This window comes from Equus caballus, chromosome 1 (genome assembly GCF_041296265.1).
Source record: "Equus caballus isolate H_3958 breed thoroughbred chromosome 1, TB-T2T, whole genome shotgun sequence".
In the NCBI taxonomy this organism is placed as follows: domain Eukaryota; kingdom Metazoa; phylum Chordata; class Mammalia; order Perissodactyla; family Equidae; genus Equus; species Equus caballus.
The window spans coordinates 131,280,096-131,302,766 of record NC_091684.1 but is presented as its reverse complement, the minus strand read 5'-3'; the positions used below and the strand labels follow the sequence as shown (position 1 = coordinate 131,302,766).

General features: G+C 54.9%; 1 protein-coding gene across 8 annotated transcripts in view; it reads left to right on the top strand.

Annotated features, from left to right (window-relative positions):
• LINGO1 (leucine rich repeat and Ig domain containing 1) overlaps positions 1-22,671 on the top strand; it is a 210,176-nt gene that overhangs the window by 2,078 nt on the left and 185,427 nt on the right. For 6 of the 8 annotated variants that reach the window (XM_070268862.1, XM_070268870.1, XM_070268898.1 and 3 more), the window contains exon 2: positions 19,181-19,296. The exons of the other annotated variants lie outside the window; for them this stretch is intronic. The gene's annotated coding sequence lies outside the window, so the exon portion shown is untranslated. The remainder of the gene's footprint in view (positions 1-19,180; positions 19,297-22,671) is intronic. 8 annotated transcript variants of the gene reach the window in all.

The following is a 22,671-nucleotide window of genomic DNA, read 5'->3' as shown; positions in this document are numbered from 1 at the left end:
CTCTTTATTGACCTGGCAGCTAGGTCAATAAATAGGACCTTTCTGCTAGGCTCTCACTGCTGACTTGGTCTTTCTTAATCTTCTTTTCTTCTCCCCTCCGCATCCCCCTGTGGCTCCCAGAGCTCTGGACTTTTGCCTCCTGCATGTTGACGGATGCTCTACTTGACCCCCGGGTGGCTGGAGCATGACCAGGTGCCTCCTTGACTCCACCCCTGCTATCAAGGCCTACTTGGACTCCAGCCCTAGTTCCTCTGGCGCCCCCGCCGTGCCCTGCCCACAACTAGCTCCAGAAAGCTAAGCCCTCCATTTGGGGCCCTAAGCCATGTAGGAGAGAGCAGGGTACCTCTTTGGTCCCTGGTCTGTACCATCAGGGGTGAAAATCCCAGGCTAGTGCTCCCAGCCCCCACTGGCTGCCCCCTTTAGGGAAGCAGCACTCCCCCCACCGGATCTCCTGATTGGGAAGAGGTAGCGCCCACTGTGGCTCCCTTCATTTCCCTCTTCCTCCAGGCCCTGACCCTGTTATGTTTGTGTCTTGAATTATAAAAATATTATATTCTTACAAATTCAGTGGTAAGAAGTTGTTGGGTAGGCTGGGCCTTGGGGTGACTCGAGGAGGGAAAGGTACCCCTGACCACTCAGGCCTCCTTTAGGGGGAACTGAGGCCAGCCTGGCCAGTCAGAGTCTTCCGTGGGCCTCCAGAGCCCACACATCTGCTCCTGAGGACCATGACTTGGCCCTGCTCCTTGCTGCCTGGAATCCCACGCTGGAGCTCGCTCTGCATTTAGGGGCCTGGTTGAGGCCTGTGCTGGGTACTGGGGATTCCTGGGGATACTGATGTCAAACCTGGGCCCTTTCCTGGGGGGCTCTGACGGGAAACACAAACATTGACCCACACCCCTGGATAGGAGGCAGAGTGGGCTGGGGCTGCAGAGGAACGGGAGAAAGGGGTTGGCAAGGAATCATTTCAGGTGGACTGGAAGGGCTGGTGCATTTTGACCTGCTCAGATGTTTCTGGCACTTGGTAGATGCTCAGTAAATATGTTGGATAAATGAAAGAGTGGTGAATGAGAAGGAGTGAGGGCTTTCCAGGTGGATGGCACAGCGTTAACAAAGGTACGGAGGTGGGACCTGCCAGGCATGGGTGGAACGTGTTTGCAATGGAGTAGTTCACACAGGGGCACAGCAGGCAAGGAGCATGTAGGCCCAAGATGAAGGATGATCTTGAGTGCTCCACGGAGGAGTATGGGCTGATTCCGTATTCAGGGGTTGTCAGGTTGAAGTTCTGGAGGTATGCAATCAGATTTGCACTTTAAACTGCACCCTCTGGTGGTCGTGCGGGGGGTTGGCCGGGAGAGCCAGAAGCAGGGAGGCGGTCCTGAGGCCGCTCTGGGAATCCACACTGGTGGTGAGGGCTGCGGCCTGCCTCCACCAGGATGGCCAAGGGGTCCTGTGTGATTCCCCACCTGGGGGAGGATGGAGAGATTCGGCCTGGCTGGGGAGCCAGGTGGGGTGATGTAGGCCATAAGAGTTGGGCAGGGACTGGGGCTTCACCATTCCCACCACCTGGGCGTACAGAGGTGGCAGGTGTCCTGGATCATAAGATGCAGGCTTTAGTACTGGCCCTCCCACTGTGTGCACTTGAGCAAGTCCCTGAGGTCCCTCGGACCTCAGTTTGTACGTCTGTAAAACGGATACATTTATTTGTGTCCCTGGAGACCTGGAGTGAGTTTGGGTGGAAGTTTGTAATTTTGGAAGCAGGATACAAAAGGAGGGGGTAGAGGGGTGGTCAGTGTTGCTGTTTGACAGAGGAAGAATTTGAGGCCCAGAGAGGGGTGGTGACTTGTACAAGGTCGTAAAGCAAGTTGCCGGCAGGGTATTCCAGCCTGGGGTTTTCCTGGCTGTGCCTGTGGCCTGCTGAGCAGGGGTGGGTGGGGTAGCCTGGGCTTCAGGGCCTCTGCAGAGGACGTCCTCAGGCAATTGCTTCGGCGGTCCAGCTGTCAGGAAGCATATGGGGCCATATGGCCACTTCAGGGGAGGCGCCAGCCACTGAAGGAGGGATAGGGGCTGCCACCCTGGCCTTCTGGGTCTATGTGGGCTCTGCCAGCCGCCAGGGTCAGGGCGGGAGTAGGCCAAAATAGAACCTCAGTGTCCAGGTTGGTTTGGACATGAGGTTGGGCCTTGGCAGGTGGCCCAGTTCAAGCACCCATCTGCCAGGGCAGCTGCACAGGCGGCTCTGTGCCCAGGACTGATCCAGTTATCTCAAGACCAGCTGTGTCGGCCACACCCCCATGCCCCACCCAGCTCTGACGGCCCTGCTGGTCCACAGGCCATGGGGTGGCACAGTGCATCTGATGTCAGGGTCTCAGGCCTCAGTGAAGTATGTGTGTGTGTGACATGCAGCTCAGATGTGACATGCAGCCTCACCCTGAGTCCTGATTCTGTACCTTTGAGATTTGAGTATATGGAAATGGCCCCCTCAAATCAGCCTGGTGTGATCACAAGGGCCTGGGTTTAGATGCCGCCTGGAACTGAGTTTGAATCCTGGCTCAGTCGCTTCTGAGCTGGGTGAGCTTGGGCTAGTCACTTTGCTTTTCTGAGCCTCACTTTCCTTGTCTGTGTCATGGAGAGTGGTACCTACCTTGCAGGGGTGTAATTACCATACTTTGAAGTAATATGTGTAAAGCAGGCACTAGCCTGAGATGCTGAAGACTTTCAGTAAATGTTAGCACAGTTTTTGCTCTCTGCTGGGAGAGGGAAGTGAGTGCTGTTGGAGTTTCAACATCTAGACTGAAGTAGAGAAGAGCCTTGTTATTATTATTTTCCTGGACAGAATTTGCTGTATAATCTTTCTTAAGTTTTTACACTCCTTCCTTCATTTAGTCCTCACGGCAGTCCTGGAAATTAGTCAGAGAGTCCACCCATTTCACAGATGAGGACACTGGGAAATGATTCTCCAGAGCACAGGGAGTCACGCTTGACCCTGTCTCTGAACTCCTAGTCCAGGACTCTTGCTCCATGGAGATGCCTCCTAGACTTCTGGGGCTGGAGGCTGGGGAGAGGTGGGTCTGTCTTCAACAAGGCCTATCTTGACCAAGCTTGGGGATTCCAGAGAGTCCCCACCCAGCCCTGTCTCCTTGGTAAGTACAGGGACAGGTTGTCGTGGTGACAAGCAGCCCATCCCAGCTGGGGTTGGAATAGGGGACACTTAAGGAGGCAGCATTTGCTGCCTTTCTCTGTCTGCCCAGCACAGGGCTGGGTGGATAGGAAGCAGGGAGGGGTGGGCCTTCACCTCCTGGGCAGCCCTAGCCTTCTGGGCAGGGTGGGGAGAGCACTGGGCTCTGCCACTGACCAGCTGTGTGACCTTGGCCAGGTCACTGTCTGATCCTCTTTGAGCCTCAGCTTCCTTCTTTGTAACTTGGAGGTAATTGTCTCCCTGCCTATCTTACAAGGCTGTTTTCGAGGCTCTGTTATAAATATATATTTTTGTACAGACACAATACTCCACAGCTGCAAGTCCAGGAGTTCCCAGTCCTACAGCTGATGATCCTATGATCATTCAAGAGTTCACTTGTTGGGTGCTTCTTCTGGGCCCTGATGTGCTGGCTGCTATGGGGACAGAGATGAATAAGACCAGACCCTGTCCTCTTGGGGCGTGCAACCTGGCAGTAACTGTGGACTCCATGGGTTTTAATGGTCCTTCCAAACACATGCTGACTGTCATGCTCCTGCTCAGCGCCCTTCAAGGGCTCCCTGTGGCCTTCCGGCTGGTCTCCGGACCCAGCGCCTTGCTCAGTCCGACCCTCTGCCCCAGCCATCTCCCTCCATGCTCCTCTGTGCACTCAGGCTCCAGCCAAATGCCACTCCCTCTCGCATCAAACGTGCTGTGGCTTTCCTGCCTCCAGGGTTTGGCTGTGCTGTCCCCTCTGCCTGATTCCTTCCTCCATCTCTGCCCATGTCCATCCCACTCACTTTTCAACACTCAGCCCAAATGGCATATTTAAACCCCCCCTCCTGATCACCCTAGCTGGAAATAGCTGCTCCTTCCTCAGAACTCTGAGAGCAGTGTATCTGTTCTACGTTTAGCAAACATCTGCTGTGCAACGTACTGTGTGCGAGGTCTACTGTGTGTGAGGCCTGTGACACGTGGCGGTTTGTCGCTCTTCATGGCCTGGGAATGCCTTAGTGGCAAGGACTGGGCTGATCCATCTTGGGTACCTGGCACATTCAGGGACCTGGGGCCAGATGGGCTGATCAGGGGCGTGTGGACGTCCCTAAGGGCTTCTGTGGCCACTGCTGCTTCCTCCTCCCCCTTGGGCCTGGGGATGCGGGCTAGACCCAGGACATCTGTTTGAGAAGCTCCCGAGTTATGGGCGGCTTTTCTGCTGAGGTGCTCACCATAGATGTGGCTCTCCCCGCCCCCAGAGGCTCTGCCAGGGTGGGGGCATCCAGTCACTGGCCACACATAACTCTCCCTGATGAATTGCATGGCATCCAGCAATTAGGGATTGATTATTTGGGGTACCAATAACTCTTCCATTATTGATTGGCGGAGGCGGGCCTGGCCAGCATTGGTGTGGGTCACCTGGGCTTGGCTGGGAGATTGCGATCACCGCCATTTATTCCTGACCAGGAAGCTTGATAAACAGGAGCCAGAGACAAGGAGGTGCAGGCCACCCTCTCTGCAATTTGCACTGCCAGGGTTGGGATAGAGGAATGGGGAGAAGGGGGAATTGGGGCAGGTGGGAGCTTTTGCCCACTTGCATCTCCCTCTGTCCCTACCTTCCATGTTCCACTGGCCCTGGATCTCAGCTTTCCCATCTGTTAAATTGGAATTCCAGGCTCTTTGCAGGGTAACACGGTGCCTTTGAATGAGATGGCAGGCAGTCACTGGTTAGTCATCATTTTTGCTTAAGGGGTAGGGGCATTCTGAGGCTCAGTGAGGGTGGTGGCCACCTGAGGATGAAGCCAGCATCACAATCCCCAGCCCAGGCTGCTCTGCAGAAAGGACAAGGAGATGGTGGGTGGGACTGGGTGGCCGGTCAGAAGACGGTTGCCTCACTAAATCTCTGTCTGGCTTCTGAATGTGCTAAGGCTTCTAAACATGGAGCTGGGACTCAGTGGAGTTTGTGAAAAAGCGATTTCTGGGGAAACCACATAAAAGATGGCAGGGGGATGTTTAACCTACTTAAGAGACCCAGCTGCTTTCAGGCACACCAGGAGCATGGGACATTGTTTGTGGGGCCCCTGGTTCATGTGATCAATGCTTTTTAAACACTTTTTGTCAGGAAGATTTTCAAACAGAGGAAGTTAGAGAGAATAGTATAGGAAACTGCCATATACCCCTCACCTAGATTTAACAATTGTTGACATTTTGCTTTATCTTTTTTTTCCTGAAGTATTTTGAAGTAAATTATAGACATCATGACATTTCATCTCTAAATATTTCAGCATCCATCTCTAAAAACTAATAGACAATTTCTGTCTAATTTCAAGTGGTCCCATATTTCTTTTCATTTTATTCTTGAGAGATGAGAATGCTGACAGATGAGGTGACTGAGGCTGGAGAGGTGACCTGGGCTTTCCAAGGTCACATAGCAGAAGGCAGAAGGGAGGGGAGGGGGGTCGAGGAGGCCTCCTACAGGTGTCAGCTCAGGACTGCAGGGACAGGAAGGGAAGGACAGGGGGCAGGTGGTCTGGAGCTGGCCAGGTAGCTGGAGTGCGGTCCCCCTCTGGGGGGTTCCTCTGGCTCAGGCTAGAGATTCCACCTGAAAGCAGGGAGTGGCCTTCGTGTAGGTTGCTCATCTCTCTTCCTTTTGTTTGCTGCAGGGATTAGTCAAGAACTGCACTGTCAGGAAAATCTAAAACAACTTCCTGTTTGTTGTTTAATTTAGGGGAGAGTTATCAGGCTCCGACCATGCAGGCCAGGGAGCCTCTGCTGGTCTGGAAAGCAGGGCTGTCCCCTCCAGCCACCTTGAGGGGCAACAGGGAAGGCAAGGGGAGGGCTGGCCTGGTGGGAGAGTTTAGGATTCAAGTCTGGACGGCCGGGGGTTCTGAGGGAACTGGAGGTATGTGTGTCGGGGGCTTGGGGCTGAGCTGAGATCTGGGCTGGGCCGAAGACTCTGTAGCCTCGGAACAGAGGTAGGAAGTGAGGGGTGGAGTGGGGAGCCCTGGGGTGCGTGCAGCAAGGGAGGACGGCTCTGGCCATACTGAGGAGCTGTCCTTCATCCTCCTGCCTGGGCCCAGTCTCTTCCCTGTGGAGCTTGCACAGGACAGGTGTCCCCTGCCAGCCCAGGGCAGCCACAGGTCTTCCTGCACTTCCTTATCTCCATATGGTTGGGGGATTTTGCCCCCCACCCCAGCACCCACACATGCTTGGGATTCTTTATCCTGCCCTTGGTGATTTAGGAACACTTCTTGATTCTGTGAGGGTCACAGAGGTCACGGGTATGGAGTTAGAGAATTGGAACTAGAAGGCAGCCTCAGAGATGATCTCATTTTCTTATAGGTTCCTGATAGGGAAACTGAGGCACAGCAGGTGGCCAACCCTGTCTCAGGTCTCACAGTGAAGCGTTGCAGAGCCTTGGCAATAAGGCTGGTATCTGGCTTTTCAGTCCCGGGATTCCTGCTCTGGGCTTGTGGTTCAGGACAGATCAGTGCTCCTTCAAGTGCAAAGGGGATGAGGCAGGCCGAGCTGGGGATGCGCTGCTGGTCATCCCTGGGGGTGAGCCTGGATTCCCCTATTAGTGTTTGTGCCCAGTTACTTAGCCAGCGGGGAGAATGGGTGTGCAGATTGTGGAGGAGGCTTCAATGGGGTCTCCTGAGGCTCAGCTATCCAGAGTTGGAACTGGCCTCCCGTGCTCCTGCCCTGCCCTCACAATGAAGAGAGCCCTGATTAGTACCAGGTTCACTGTTCTGTTTATTGCTAGAGAACCAGAGGGGCAGTGGACGGGAGAGGCCCCTGGGAGAAAGGCAACCAGAGGGAAAGCTAGAGACAGGGACATCAAAACATCTTTTGATCCCTGGTCTACGGCCCTGGGCGCCGCCAGACGTGCATCCAGCCTGTTTATTCTCTGCAGCTGGGGAAAGAAAGGAAAAACCTCGAATGAGTAGCTTGATGGGGGCTGTCTGACCTGGGTCATGTCACTACCCTTCTGGTAAAATGAGGCTGGGAATGGGCCTCCTTGGCTCTGAGAGTGAGGCAGGGAGGACTGGCCATGGGCTGTTAGACCATCTGTTGGGTGGTCCTTCAGCCCCTTGCTGGGTGGGAAATGGGCTAGGAAAGGTCATTGCAAAGATGACAGGTCCTTGTTGCCCCCCACCCAGATCTTCCCTCTCTCTCCCTGGTGCTGTGGGGGTAGGGAAAGCACCGTGCCAGGAGTCTGGGGGGTTGGGGTCAGAACCACCATACGTTCCCACGTTAACTACATGCTATTCCAGAACGTAGTGGGGCACTGGAAGAACGTTACTCTCATAAGTGCATACAACTGCCCTGTAAAGTGGTCATTATGGACTCCATTTCGTAGATGAGGAAACTGAGGCTCAGAGAGGTCACCCAGCTGGTCAGTGATGGGACTGGTAGTTGAGGCCAGAACTGCCCGGCTTTTCTGGACCACGCCGTCTTGGAGAGCTGATTTCTGCTCTCGCTGTACCAGTAACTGCTGTCTCTTGGGCCTCAGCATTTGCCTCTGTCCAGTGGGGCTGGGAGGGCAGCTGAGCCTCCAACCGCCTCCTGCAGCTGGCCTGGCAGGTTCTGAAGGTTCTGGCTGAGGTTTACCGCTGTTCTCGGAGGAATCCTTCCTCAGCCAGGCAAAGCGGGAGGCTCTGGGGAGCTGTGCTGAGGGGTTGGCCTCCATGTGTACGAGCCCTTCGGAGCCTTTGCTCCCAGCGAGTGTGTGCCTTCTGTGCATTTATCACGTGACTGCAAGGTGGCCTGGGAGCCCCTGTACACAGAAGTGGCCATCCTCGGCCTGGAGGGTCACACTTGAGGACGAGCACAAAGTAGGGCAAGGTGAGTTTACTGAACACCTACTCAGTGCTGGTCACAGGTGCTTCACATGTGTTTCCTCATTTAATCCTAAAAGCAACCCTGTGAGCTGTGCACTGTTACTAGCCCCATTTAACAGGTGGGAAACTGAGGCTCAGAGTGATGTAGGGACTTGCAGAGGTCATGCAGCTAGTGAGTGGAGAAGTTGGCATTTGAACCTAGGAACGTCTGCTTCTAAAGGAGACTATGTATTTTGTGTGGCAGACGGAGGGGAATCTGCTGCAGCTCGGAAGGAGGAAGCTGGGTTTCAGGAAGGGGCTGCTGGCAGCTGCTATGTGTCTGAAGAGAGGAGGCTAAGGGTCGGGTAAAAAGTCCAAGTGAAGGAGGGGTGGTTCAGCGGGAGAGGCCTGGTAGAAGTCCAGCATCTGGCCTAGAGCTGTGTGTCCTTGGCTCCGCGACCTGCTCTGTATCCTCAAACCTGCCTCCCTTCCCCTCAGGGGGGTGGTACACGTTCCCTATGGTCTGTCATCGGGCAAAGGCCTGAGCAAGGATCCTCAGAAAACAGTCAGGGCAGCATGCCATGTGGGGAGCATCCAGAGATGAGGCTGGAGAGGGGCCTAGGCTGTGTAGGCCTTGAATGCCAGCCTGCAGCCGTGGATGTTCTCCGGATTTTGAACAGGGGAGAATCGTGGCCAGGTGTAAGGTTTGGAGGGATGGATCTCTAGTGGCTGGGGGCTGGTTAGTGGCCGTGGGCCATGGATGATGGGAAGGGGTGAGAGAGTAGGGGCATCTGGGAGCTTCTCCCCTCCTTGCCCCCTGCCCCCATCGGTTCAGGCCGAGGGGGTGGCTCACCTTTCCTTGTCTCCCATTCTTTGTCCTCCCTTTTCCTGCCTCCAGGATGTGGAGTAGGAGTAGGGGCAGGGGGGTCTCTGGCCCCTCCCAGACCACCCCTTGGAGGCTGTAAATATTTTATCTCCACCATCTCTGCTGCTGGAAATTGCTGCTTTTAACACCTTTTTTTCCTTTTTGCTTGATACAAATGAATGCTGGAAAAATTCTGTGCTGGGTGCTTGCTCTGTCGCTTCTGCTCGTGCCCAGAGTCTCCTCCAAAAACTCTAATTGCTTTTAAGCTGTGATAGTTGGCAAAAGCAATTTTCTTTACATTATGGAGAAAGGGGGAAAATCCACCACACTTTCCTCTTCCTTTTTTTTTTTTTTTTTTTGACTATAACCTTTCGTTTTGAGTTTCTCGTCACTGCTGCTAAGGTTCTGGGAGAGAAATGGAGTAGAAAGAGGTGTGGGCGGGGCACACTCTTGGACAGGGCATTTTGCCTCTCTGGGCCTCAGTTTCCTCATTTACAACATGATGGTTGGTCCATTAATTCATTCAACATCCATGGGAGCAAGTTGAGGGCAAGGACTGGCTCCGTCTTTGCTGCTGCATCACCAGCACAGAGCCTGACACACGGTGGGTGCTCAGTGAAGATCAGTTGACTGGCTCAGTAGCTCTCCTGTGAGCCAGGCACTTCACCCAGCACTGGGGATGCATGGGATGAATCAGACGCAGCCCCTGACCCTGAGAGCTCACTGATTGGAGGGGAGCCACCACACAGACATAGTTCCTGTAGCACTGAGTCGAAACTCAGGTGGGTACCGGGTACTTAGGAGCACAGAGCAGGGCGGGCCAGGAGAGTCAGGAAAAGCTGAAGAGGAGAACATGGGCTACATCTTGGAGGGGGTAGGAGTTTGACAGGTGAACTGGGTCAAGAAGGGGAATTCTGGACGGGACATAGCATGTGCAGAGATGAGGGGTGATGAGCACTGGAGCAGACGGTGGGGTCAGGTGGGGAGGAGGTGAGTCTGCCCAGGTTGGCCTGAGTTGCCTCGAGAGCTTTGCACAGAGGAGGGGAGTTTGGACTTGATCCCAAGGATCCTGGGGAACGCTGGAAGGGTTCTGAGCAAAGGGCATGTAGGGCTGATCCCTCTGGCTCCACAGGAGGGGGTGGAGGAGGAGGGATGCTGGCTGGGGGGCTGGTCCCCGTGAGCCTGTAGGAGAAGGGAGGATGGCAGCGTGAGTTTGAGACGGACAAGACGGGGGACCCAAATCCTGGTGCTCACCTCTTCTTGCGCTGTGGTGAGAGGCAGTCTGGGCCTTCCCTGCACCCTGGGGAGGCAGGCGTCCAGTTCATACGCTGCTGCAGTCAATCAGGTTTGCTTTGCTCTTGGTTCCTCAAGGAGTACAGCCCTTTACAGTGTATATAGCCTGCTCGCCTCTGACCCTCAGTAGATCTTGAAACTGTCCCCTGCAGTGGGCAGATCAGGCAGAGCGGGGGCCGTTCCCTGCTGACAGGTATAGACCAAGTTTGCTGCGGGGCTCGGGAGGCACGTGGGGATGGGGTGGGGATTTGAACGCTGTCTCAGGGCCTTTAGCCACTGCCCGCACCGCCTCTGCTGAGCCCCACCTCGCCCCCAGCCCTCTCTTTTCCTCCCCTCCCAAGCCCTCTGCTCCTGCCCTGTTTGCAGAGCGTGTGGGGCTTTCAAAAGCATTAATGATAGAAAATAAATTGGAATCGGAGAGGAATCATCACTGGACATTCTCCGAGGGCCGCCTCTGCCCTCGCGTCTCTCAGCCATATTGAAGCCGGCAGCCAGACTGGAATATGAATGAGTCCAGGGCGGGCATTGCTCTTAATCTGTTGGGGAGCCCTCCCTGGCCAGACGGCACTCACTAATGGTAAAGCTGTTTGCAATGAGGCCTCAGCGGCCACCGGGCATCACCAGCCAGGACTGATTTCTCTGGGGTGGAGTCACAGTCCATGGCTGAGGAGGAGAGGTGGAGGGGGCCTCGCCTCCAGGTCCCCCTCCCCCTAAGCCCTCTGCTGGGGACACAGCTCTGAGGCTAGCCTAGGGTGGGGTCAGGTATCCCTGCCCAGGGGGAAGGGCATGTATGAAACTGTCAGTGGCTCCGCAGGGTCTGGATATTTGAGGCCCCTTGTGTGAACTTGACTCTCTTTGTCCTGTCTCTTCCAGGAAGCCTTCCTTGATCACTACCCAGCTCACACTGAGTTTTCCATTTTTAAGCCTCTTGTGGCCTGTGGAGCAGGGGTACAAACCTAGTACCTAAAAGGGACAGGCAGGTAATGAGTGGAGCAGGTTGGGTGTCATGCAATAGGGAGAGGTGGAGACTGGCAATGTGGAGGCACAGGGGCCACCAGTTTGGGAGCCTGATACGGACACTTTCACATAGCTCTGCTAAGTAGCCTTGCTCCACAGTTCCAGTTGTCATCTGCAGGGGCCTTCCCAAGGGCAGGCCCTGGTCTCTGCCACTGCAGCCTGTCTCCACACAGGCACAGGCATAGACTGGGCACCTGGGCAAGCTTCCCATAAGGCATCAGAGGCTCTGGGGACCCAGGGATTTACTCAGGTCAAACTTCCTGCTTAAAGATGGGGAAACTGAGGCCCAGAGATGGGGAGATGGAAAGGGCCCCTGTTATGCTCTAAGCAGACTGTACATCCATGCTCTTATAACCCTCACAACAGGAGTAGGAGGGTGCGTTCTGTGCCTCTGTTTTAGAGGGGAGGAAACTGAGGCTCAGGGTGGCTGGATCCCAGGAGGACACTGCAGGCCTGTGTTTGAATCAGTCTGTTGAACCCCAGTGCCAGCTGCCTCTCTCTGGCAGGATTAGGGGGTGCTGAGGCATGCACTGAGTCACTGGGGGGGTGAGGTGCTTTTGTGCTCAGAGGAAACCTAGCCAGGGGCAAGAGGCCTGGGATCTTGGGCCAGATCTGCCACCAACCCCTTGTGTGGCCCGGGGCAGAGGGCTTTGTCTATGCCTCAGTTTCCCCAGGGTAGACTGAAAGAGGCCCCTCGAGGGGTCAGAGAGAGTTTGGGGTTGCCTACTGAGCTCATGTGGCCTTGGCCTGGCTGCCAGCCCTGCTCAGTGCTTCTGTCAAGCTCTGGCTCCCTTGGCCCCAGTCCAGACTCATTGTGAAACCTCTTGCTCCTGTCTTCTCTGGGATTACCCTCATGTGGGAGGTGGTGAGTGCTGCACCCAAGAAGGGCTTGGGCTCTGCAGGCCCACTTAGCAGTGCGGGGCAGCCTGTCCCCTACCCCAGGTCGGGGAGCAGGAGGCTGAGGGAAGAGGGACTCAGGCCACTACTAGCTGGGAGGAGTGCCCAGATGCAGACTGTGCATTCAGCCCTCTAGCCTGGAGCCGGGACATGCCAGCCACAGCCTACACAGCCCTGCACATCCGTTCACACACTCAGAATGGACTCATAGGGACCACCTTGTCTACCCTGGCGTGTCAGATGGGGAACCGGAAATCCAGAGAGTCTGCGAATGAGACTCAGGGTTGCCACTCACTCATTGACTCCATCCAGCCTGTGCTCTCGCCCTTCCATGATGGGAAGCTCACTCCCTACCAAGCAGCCCTGTCTGTTTTGGACAGCACTCTTCCCTTCTCAGAGCCAGCATCTGCTCCTTGTGACTTCTATTGGGGTCCTGGGGCCACAGGACCTGTGCTAGTCCCTGCTCCCCAACAGCTCCCCTGATGTGCAGGCAGACGTTGAGCCCTGAGCCTTCTCTGCTTTGGGGGGCCAGCCTTGCTCCATTCTTGCGCAGTGGTTCTGAATCTTTTTGGACTGTGGGCTCCTTGGGGAATCTGGTAAAAGCCACGGCTGTACATCTGAAACAGGTGCACTCCCCCTCCCCCACTGCATGCGTAAATTCACGTCCAGTTTAGAGCAGTTTCAGTGCTCATGGACCTCCTAAGTCCCCCCTCCCTGGGGACCCTGGTTAAGAACTCCTGCTTTAATCATTTCCCAGGTGACATGGTCAGTGTTACCTGTCGTGCTGACCTAGGACAGAAGCTCGGCGTCTCAGTCACAGGCCTTGCTCTTTCTGCTCTGTCCTGCTGCCTTAGGAAGCCCCAGTGTGTGCCAGCTGGGGCCGAGGGCTGTGTTAGTCCGCCCAGTCATCCCACAGACTTGGGTCCTTGATGCCTCCTCTGTGCCAGGCCTGGCCTGGCCTTTGGGTACAGAAAAGAATGAGACCCACCCCCTCACCCGTGGGGGGCTCAGACCTGTCAGCACTTACAGCTGGGGGGTCAGGGCAGGACAGAGGTGACTCAGATCGGGGATGCCAGAGGGACTCCCACCTTGTTCTGCAGGGAGAGGTGAGGGAGTGAGGAGAGGCTTCTTGGAGGACAATGGGATCTGGTCAGGAAGGGAGGGCGTCCCTGCAGAGGGAACAGCAAGTGCAAAGGCTTGGAGGCCTGTCTCTGCTAAGGAGGACGGGGGTCCAGTCTGATTGGAGGGTAGTGTGTGGAGGCACTGGGGTTAGGCATGAGGCTGAGGGTGAGTTGGGGATAGGTCTCTGGAATTTGCCACCTGCTCCTGGCCTCTCCACGGACCTGCTGGATGCCCATATGCCCTAGAGTGTGCGTGCACACACATACACACACACACACACACTCCTGCTGACTCTAGATACAGACAGGCCTACACATACCCCTCCACAGTTCACCTCTGCAGACCCGCAGGAGCCCTCTTTCTCTGGGGACACCACACACCTGCACACACTGGTCCCCTCTTCTTACACTAATGGGCTGCCCTCCCTCTCTGTTTGCACAGAGAGAAACACACCCAACTTCCCCACATCCTTCTCTCTCCCTCTGCATCCCTCGCACAGGAGCCCTGTAAGAGCCCAGGGCCTGGCCTCAAAGCCCCCTCCTCCCTGGAGTTTTCTGCAAGGGTCCCTCCCACATCTCCCTTGCCCCCCAGCCTCCCCTCAGGCTCAGCCTAGGATTCCCCAAGACTGTGATGGTCCCAGGGTTTCCTGGACACCTAGGGAAGCCTCCCACCCCAGCCCTGGAGCCCTGCCGAGGAGCCGGAGGCCCTGGCTTTAGCCCCAGCCGGTCTAGACTGCCTGTGTGACCTTGGACAACTTCTTGCCCTGTTGAGCTTGGTTTGGAGGAGCAGAAAGATGGGCTCCACATTCTAGCTGAGGTTTTCAAACTGGTCCTGGAGCCCTGGTGTCCAGGAAGGGGACTGGGGGCTAAGGGCGTGGGGGTGGGGCTGGATAGGCCCCTCCCCTTTCAATCACAGCTCCTTAGATCTGCATTTATATTAGAGTCTGGGCAGGATTTTAAAAAAAAGCCCATTCACTCTTTATTGATTTTGTTTTTCTGATTATGAAAGAAAGTCCAACAATACTCTCGTGGATAATGGAGACCATGAATGCCCCTCGTCCCCACCTCAGAGGTGATCACTATAAGGTCTAGAGTATTGCCCTCCAGCCTTTTGGGGTATATGCCAACAAATTGTTGTTTATAAAAATGGGCTCATTCTGAAATAATGTCCTATGGCTTGAGTCTTTTGTATTGTCATACACAGATTTGCCTCCTTCTGTGGAATGGCTGCAGAGTGTTCCATAGTATGGATGGGCTATATTTTATTTGGGCAGTCCCTTATTGATAAACATTTAGGCTATTTCCAATTTCTTTCTTACTCTTACCAGCAGTGCTGCTGTGAGCATCCTTTATGTGTGAGTGCCTGTGCTATCACTTCTGCAGGAGAGGCTGGCTCCTGAGGAGTGGGATTACTAGGTGGTGGAGGCGGGGGTTTAAAATGTTGTTGAAAATTGGTAATTTACCTCTGCCGAGGTTGAGCCAAGTTCCCCTCCCTCCAATTGTCTGTAAGTGCTCATTTCCCCACATCCTTGCCAGCACTAGTTGTTATCAATCATTTTAGTTTTTCCCAATCTGATGGGTGAAAAATGATATCACATCATTTTCATTTTCATTTCCCTGATTGCTGGTAATATAGGACATCTTTTCATACGTTTATTGGCCAATTTAGTTCTTCCTCGCGGATTTCTAATTCACTGCCAATTTTTCTCTTCTTTTGTCTTTTTTCTTATTGATTTGTAGGGGCTCTTTGTATATTAGTGACATTTTCTTCCAGTGTCTCACTTGCCTTTTGACTTTGTTTATAGTGTCTTTTGCCGTGTAGCTGTTTTCTTTTTATATAGTGGGATTTATCAAATTTGTACTTTATGGCTTCTGGATTAGTGTCTGGCATAGAAAGGCTTTCCCCACTGCATAGGATTTCATTTCAAATAGAATTTTATTGCTGAAACATCTTTGCAAAGCCCTCGTTTGTGGGTCCCTCCCCAGCTGTGTGTCTACTCCTCCTGGCAGCTGCAGCCCTGGCCCTGGGGGAGGGCGAATCGCTCTGTCTGTCCATCATTTTCATCTCTCTGCCTCTCTCTCTGTCTAGCTGGCTTGGGGTCACTGTCTCTCTGTCTCTCTTTGGGCCTCTATCTCTCGTGTTCTCTGCCTTCCTTCCTGTGTCTCTATTGTTCTCCTGTCCCCAGCTGGTTTCCATTGGACAGTGGTAATTAGAGATGCGAGATGGCAGCTGTGGCAGCCTCAGGGGGTTGGGAGGGGATGACAGCAGTCAGAGAATGTGCCCCCCTTACCCTCCACCTGCCAGCCTAGCCCCAGGTCACATGGGCTGGCAGTGCAGGCCCTGGCCTAGTTCTCTGATAGAAACTCATTTCCTGCTGGGAGTCTGAGGGCAGGCTCCGAGCCAATCCAAGTACTTCCTCCGCTAGGAAGCCTTCTCACGCTCCCCAGACACTACAGGAGAGAATTTGTGTGCTGCTGACAAAGATGGAGACTTGAGTTCCACAAGGGTGAGGACTGATGACTAGGGCTTTCGTGTTCTCTGACCCAGCCCAAGCCCAGCTCAATGCCTGGCTCACGGGAGGTGCCCAGGAGAGGAAGAATGAGCGAGAGCTGGTTTGGATCCTGGGCGTGGACCTATCACAGCTCATTAAGCCATGCTGAGGCGGCATCCCACATAGAGGAACTGGAATAACCTACGACTAGGATATACAACTATGTACTTGGGGGCTTTGGGGAGAAAAAAAAAGAGGAAGATTGGCAACAGATGTTAGCTCAGGGCCAATCTTCAAAATAAAAGAATGAGCAAGAAAGAGTGACCAGTGCAGGAAGATGCTGAGCCTGGGGTGGAGGGGGCAGTCAGAGCACCAGCCTTCTCTAAGCTCCTTCTGGGTGGCAAGGCACTTTCCTCACAGCTCCTCATTCCTAGGGACTGGAGTGCTAATGGGAAGCACCCCCACTGCCTCCTGGAGGGGAGGGCCTCAGGTAGGCTCAGCACTGCCGCACACTGGAGGCTTCCATGTGGGGGCCGTAGGGGCCTTGTGCTGAGGAGCAGTTGGGAGACAAATCAGGGAAACCCGGAGGCCTCTCTGAAGTGTGGCTTAGAAGCCCATAACCGAAATCTCCAAGGTGACCTTCCTTGGGCTCCTGCAGCCCCCTGGACTTCTGTCCTAGCATTCTCCCTCTGACCATGATGGCCTGTCTCCTCTCTGAGTTCCTGGTGGGCAGGAATGGTGTCCTTTACATCTCTTTATAGCAATCCCAAGCGCAAAATAGGCACTTACCGAAAGTAGAATGAATGAACGAATGAGTGAATGAATGAGTGAAAAGCTGGGGTGTTGGGCAGAGAGTTTAGGTCTGGGAAAGAGGAGACCTGGGTTCTGGGCTTGACTTTTTGGCTGACATTCTGGGTGGCCCCAACTCTCCCTGGACCTCAGTGTCCCTGTCTGTATGGTGGGCCTGGGCCTCTCAAGCTCTGATTCTGTGACTGTCCCCCAGTCTTCCTCTCTCTCTCACACACACATTCATATACACGTGCACGCAAGTTCACATGCCTGTACCTTCCTCTTTGATCCCAGTGTTCGCTGAGCACCTACTGGGTTCCATCCCCCCAGTGCTGACCCCACTCTGGCGGCATCGCAAGTAGCCGTTTCCATGGAAGTCTCACATTCCCTGCAGCACATGTTACTTCTCCTGAACACACAGACATTCTCAGACTCGCTGGGCTCTGTTGACGGGGCATGGAGCCAGGAGGACAAGCAGGAGGTCCCCCACCTCTGCTGTGGTCCCCTTTGCCCACCTTGGCTGTGAGGCCGCAGCCAGGATTTCATGTCTTTCCTGGGACTTGGCACACAGGCTTTCCTGGAGTCCAGGAAAGCGCCCAGCTCCCACTGCGTCTCCTCCCCTGCCCCAAATCATTGTCATGCTCTGCCTGTGGTCCCATTTCCATAGCAACTCCTTGCGATGCCACTGAGGAAACTAGGAGCTTCAGGAAGCCGTGGGGAGAAGGGAGCAGGAGGCCCATTCATTATCTTGGAATATGGCAGCTGGGGGCTTGGAGTGGTGCTGTGGGGATGGCTTGCCCTGCCAGCTCAGGTGGAACTGGGCTCAGGGCCGCCAGCCAGGAGGTCTGGAGGCCTGCCAGGGATGGAGCTGCCCGGGTTGGCCTGGGCCTGGCTGGCTTGTATCAGTCTACTGGGAGCCAGCTTGGGCAGCCACTAAGGGCCCCCCTGCCTGGCTGGGCCTGGCTTGGAGGACCCAGGCCTGAGGCACTGCCCAGGCTCTGGCTACCCCTCTGTCCCAGGCTGGTGCCACTATTTCCTGTCCTGTCCTCCAGGATCAGCAGCCATTGGAAGGCACCCCTGGGGTCTGCTGGCAGGAGGGGGCATAGCGTGGGGCTGGGGAATTGTGGGGCTGGGCAGGCCCTCTCTTGCTGGGGCCATACTGCTTGTGGCTCTGTTGCCAGGACAGGAAAGCCCAGGCGGCCCTGAAACCTGCTCAGTGCCCATTTCTGTGCCTCCTTCTTGGAGAAATTTGCAGCCCATGAAACAAGAACACTCTTGCCTCCAAAGAGTCCCTCTGTCTTCTTCTACCACGTAGCTAGAAATTCCACCATTGGCGTCTTAGACTTGACGGACTGTTGATTTTGGCAAGGACTCAAGGCCTTTGTCATCTTCTGTCCACATTGTGGCAACTGTCTCTGAGCCTCATCCATCCATGATTCCATCCGTTTCATCTGGAAGGCGTGTGAGTCCCCCTGAGGAGCGAGGCCTGTGCTGGAGGTGCCCTCTGGGGGCTTGAGAGGGAAAGGAGGGGCTGGCCTGGCCCTCCAGGGAAGGAGGCGCTGCCAGGAGCCAGGCCCGGATAGAAGCCAGCTTTCTGAGTCTTCCTTTCACCGTTGCAGCTGTAGCCACCTTGGCACCACCTGCACTCCTGTTTTCTTAATCCTTGTCTTGGTGTTGACTCACATTGGAAGGTGGACTACCTAGCGCTCCCTAAGCCACATGTCTGTGAAATCACAGCTGTGATGTGCCTGTCATGTTTTTTTAATACACTGAAAAATAAACACATACCTATGAAAATAAAAACGTTTGTCTGTGTCCCACCTGGAATCCCCTGGGTGCCCCCAGGGTTGTGTGTCCCACACTTTGAGAAACACTGATCGGATTCGAACCTCTTAGTAACAGCTAAGGAAGGGAATCAGGTCTTGTCTGAGACTCAGAGGGAGAAGCTTTGCCCAGGGCGCACGGCCAGCAAGTGGGAGAGCTGGGAGTTGCCCTGCCTCCTTGGACTCCAGCCCAAGGCCTGTGTCTTGGGGTCTGGCCAAGGAGACAAGATTCCCTAGTATCTTCCCTCACTCATGGAGTGTGGGGGCACTGGGTCCCGAGTTGCTCTTGGACAATGTTTAGTGAATGAATAAATCAGGAGAAGCTGGGGAGGGAAGTTGGGGGTGGGAGCTGAGGGGATCCTTGGAGTCAGAAGGCTGAGGCTCAGGCCCAGGGAGAGGCACCCCTGGTGTTCTGCCTGCACCCCTTCTCAGGCAGCTCCCAGGCCTGCCTCCTGGGGCTGGGCTGGGAAGGAAGGTAGGCCCTGGTGTTGGCTGGACACCTGCTGTGTGCCAGGCAGTGGGTCCCTTTTCTCCTTTTTTCTTCCCAGCAGTCCTGGCAGGAGGGACTATCCCCATTTGTGTGTGTCAGTGAGTGAGAGCACATGTGTGTGTAAACGCCAGCATGTGTGTGATGTGTGAATGTGTTAGTAAGTGCATGTGTGTATACATGTGAAAGCATGTGTGAGTGTGTAAGCATGAGTGTGCCAGTGAGTGTGTACACATGAGTGTGTCAGCAAGAATGTGTGTGTGTGTGTGTGTGTGTGAGAGAGAGAGAGATGTATGAGTGTTATTGCCCAGGGAGGTGGGATCAGACCCCTCCTGTGTGCATGGCCCACAGTGCTCCCCAGAACTGCCCTTGCAGCCTGCTCTAGCTGACAGCTCACCTCCTTCCTCCCACAGCCTTCTGCGCCCACAGACCCTGAGGCTTCGGGTGCCTAAGGGGAAAGAGGGCGCTGGAGTCCAACCCAGCTCACCCCCAGCCCAGCTGCACTCTCCAAACGCCTGCCTGACCTGAGGTAAGAAGCCACTCTGGGCCACTGGGTAGAGTGTGGGCCATGGGGGTGGTTGTGGGGTCCCCAAGGGAGAGGCTGTAGGGAGGCTGTCCAGGGGCAGTCTTTCCTCATCTCTCCCTCCCAGGGTCCAGGAAGTTTGACCCAGCAGCTCCACCTCCCGCTAGCCCTTGCTATGGCAGGGCTCTGGCAGCCAGCTCAGAAGCCTGGGGCTTTCTTCTGAGCAACATAGTTTCATGGATGCACTGGCTAATGGGTTCCTGTGCGGAATGGGAGGTCTTTAATGGTGAGCTGAAGGGCTCTGTCCTTGGTTCTGTCACAATGTTGACCAAATGTGTGCATGACTCCAGGTCAGGAGGGTGCGGGAGCAAGTGTACTGAGACAGTCAGGGTCCAAGAAACCGTCAAGAGGCTGGCACTGGCTGCAACATGTGGAGTTTAATGGAGCTGCAAGCCAGAGTCAGCGTGTGGATCCAGACACCTTCAGGGCAGGATGAGACTCGGCCCCAGGGGTGTACATGTGACAAGCACTGGCAACCAGGTGACCTTGACTCTCTGTGAGCAGAGCAGATAGCCTCTTGGACTGTATTATGAAGAGCAGGATATCCAGAAGGTGGGACGTGACAGGTCCTCCTACTCTGTGTCCCACATGGAAGAATGTGGAGAAACTACAGCAAGACTGGAAGAGGTGGGAGATGGAGAAGAAGGGGGACCTGGGTTGCTGCCTGGCTTGACCCCTGGTTTGCTTGTGACCTTGGACAAGTGACTTCCACCCTTTATCTGGGCCAATCCCCTATTCTTGACAAGCTTCTGTGACCCATGAGAAGGCTGTGGATAGACTTTGCTAAACCAAAAGAATGAGGAAGGAAGGCTCGGGGCAGCAGGCTGGACTAGAGTGTTGTCATCATTTTTCAGAGGAAGAAGACTTAGCAGCTTGGCAGGCAGCAGGCCTTGAACCCCTTCTCCTGAAGGACTGGGTAACAGCTGTGGGGTGGCTGAGGCTGCGCTGACACTGTCCTCCCATCCAGGAAGCTGGGGGTGTGGCAGGTGGCCGCCTGCTGGAGTTCCTTCCGGGAACTAGGCCTCGCTCTGAAGTCCAGTTATCGCCATCAAAATATTCCTGCTAATCAGCCAGTCCCAGGTGGAATGAGCAGCTAATTAGCCCCTCCAGTTTAACCTGTAATTGCTGCTGGGAGATGGGGAAGAGGATGTGGTCAGGGTTATCTGCAAGGCAGCCAGCAGCATCAGGGAGGTGGTGGCTGGGGCCTGCCCTCACCCTCGTCAGGGGCCGCAGCAGCCTCCCCGCAGCCCGGGGGGACCAGGCTCGGCTCCAGGAGGCTCAGTGGGCTGGGAGACAGAGGGGCACCAACACAGAGGCTGCTCTCCCTGCTGGGGAGCTTGGGCGGGCTTGGAGGAGGGGAGGCCTGGGCTGAGCCTCGAAGGCTGTAGGATTCTTTTAAAATGTTCTATTTTTCTGATTATAAAAAAATCTTGTGTTCTCTATAGAAAATGTGAACACTTGGGTGTTTTGCCCGTCAGTCTTTTATAAAATATACATTTATGACATAATTGGGATCAAACTGTACTTAGTGTTTTCTAACCTGCCTTTTGCACTTACTACTACACCAAGATCATTTTCCCATCATTAATACTCTCCTGTAATGAGATTTTTAATGGCAGTGTAATGTTCCAGCCTGTGTGTGCCACAGCATGTTTAACTAAGCCTCTGTTGTATGTTTTGATTGTTTCCAATGGTGTGTCATTATAAATAATGCCTGGATGAACGAGATGATGTCTCTAGGATTGTGATAGGCACAAAAGGTTTAGGGTAGTGGGGAGGGCCCAGCCTAGGGGACTTTGGAGTGATTGGGAGTTGTGTGCTCAGGAGGGGGCAGGGCTGGTCATGGGGAGGCACGGAAGTGTGCCTGACGGGTTGAGACTTGACTCAGCAAAGCTCTGAACTCCTGGAGGAAGCCCGGGGTTTTCCTTGCCCACTCCCCTGCCTGCTCCTCCAGCGCTGCTGTGTTTGGAGGGGAGGGGCAGGTGGCAGGGTGGGGAAGGGCAGGCAAGGCTGGCGGTCCCAGATGCCACAGCCCTTGACCTCCCGCTTACTGGCTGGAACGGTGGTGTTTCAGTCAAGCCCCTCTCTCTGACAAGCCCTGCCCAGCTCTCCTCCTTGCAGAGCTCTGAAGATTTACTGACTCTTGAATCAATGTGGTTGGTCAGACAGGCCTCGCTTCACCCCCTCAGTGGAGAGTAGGGGGTGGCCCATGACCCCAGGAGAGCCGGGGAGGGAGGCTGGGAGTGGGGTGTCTCTTGCAGGAAGCTCCCCTGACACCCAGGCCCAGCTGGTGGCTGGTGTACATCTGTTCACCCCAGCACTGCTCGCACACCAGGTAGGATTGCCCAGGGATTTGGGTTTGTTTTTCCCCACAAACCGTGGGGGCTCTCGGGGCAGACCTAGCCTGACTTGTCCCTCTGTTCCCTGTGGCATATACTAGCTGCTGCATAAATGCTTACCGAAGTCATCCATTTGTTCAATGGCTCATTCATCATTCATTCGACATGTACTTATCTGACACCTGCTACGTGTCAGGCACTGTTCTACATGCCCAGCACCACAGGGGAAAATGTTAGGCCAGATCATTGCCCTCATAGAGCTTAAATTCTAACAGAGTAGACTGCAAAAAACCGAATAAGTAGATTCCTAATGTAAGGTTAGGGAGTGAAGAATGCTGTGGAGAAGAATAAGGCAGGCAAGGGAGTGAGTGTGAAGGGGGAGCCCTTCGCGGCAGCGGGGTCAGCAAGGGCCTCTCAAGTGACACACCCTTCGTGCAGAGACCCAGGAGAGGGAACAGACCCTCTGGAGGTCTGGACAGGCTCCGAGCTGGGACTAGCGCAGAGGCCAGTGTGACTGGAGGGCAGCCAGCGAGGAAGGGGCTGAGACAGGCTTGCAGGGCCCTGAGGTACAGAGTGTGCGTGGAGGTGATATGGGGCACACAGGCTCCCTCTCTGTGGGAGGTGGGCAAGACTAGAAGCTGGGAGGCTGCTTAGGAGGCCCCAGCATTGTCCAGAGAGAGATGGTGGGGCTGGGCTGGGGCAGGCAGGAGTAGCTGAGAGTAGGAGACTGAAGGCATAACTGAAGGATGGGCTATGGGAAATCAGAGCCTGAGAGCAGGGTGGGTGGTGGAAGCTTTAACTGAGCTGAGCAATAGGGGGCTGAGGATGGGCTTGGAGGGGAAAGGAAGAGTCCTGTTGGGAAGTGGAGAGTTTGAGATGCCAAGAGCCACCTGGAGTGGCTGCACAGACTGTGGGTGTGTAAGGCTGCCACCGAGGATGGAGGCTGGGGCTGGGCTTGTAAAGGGGGGATTGCCAGCATCTG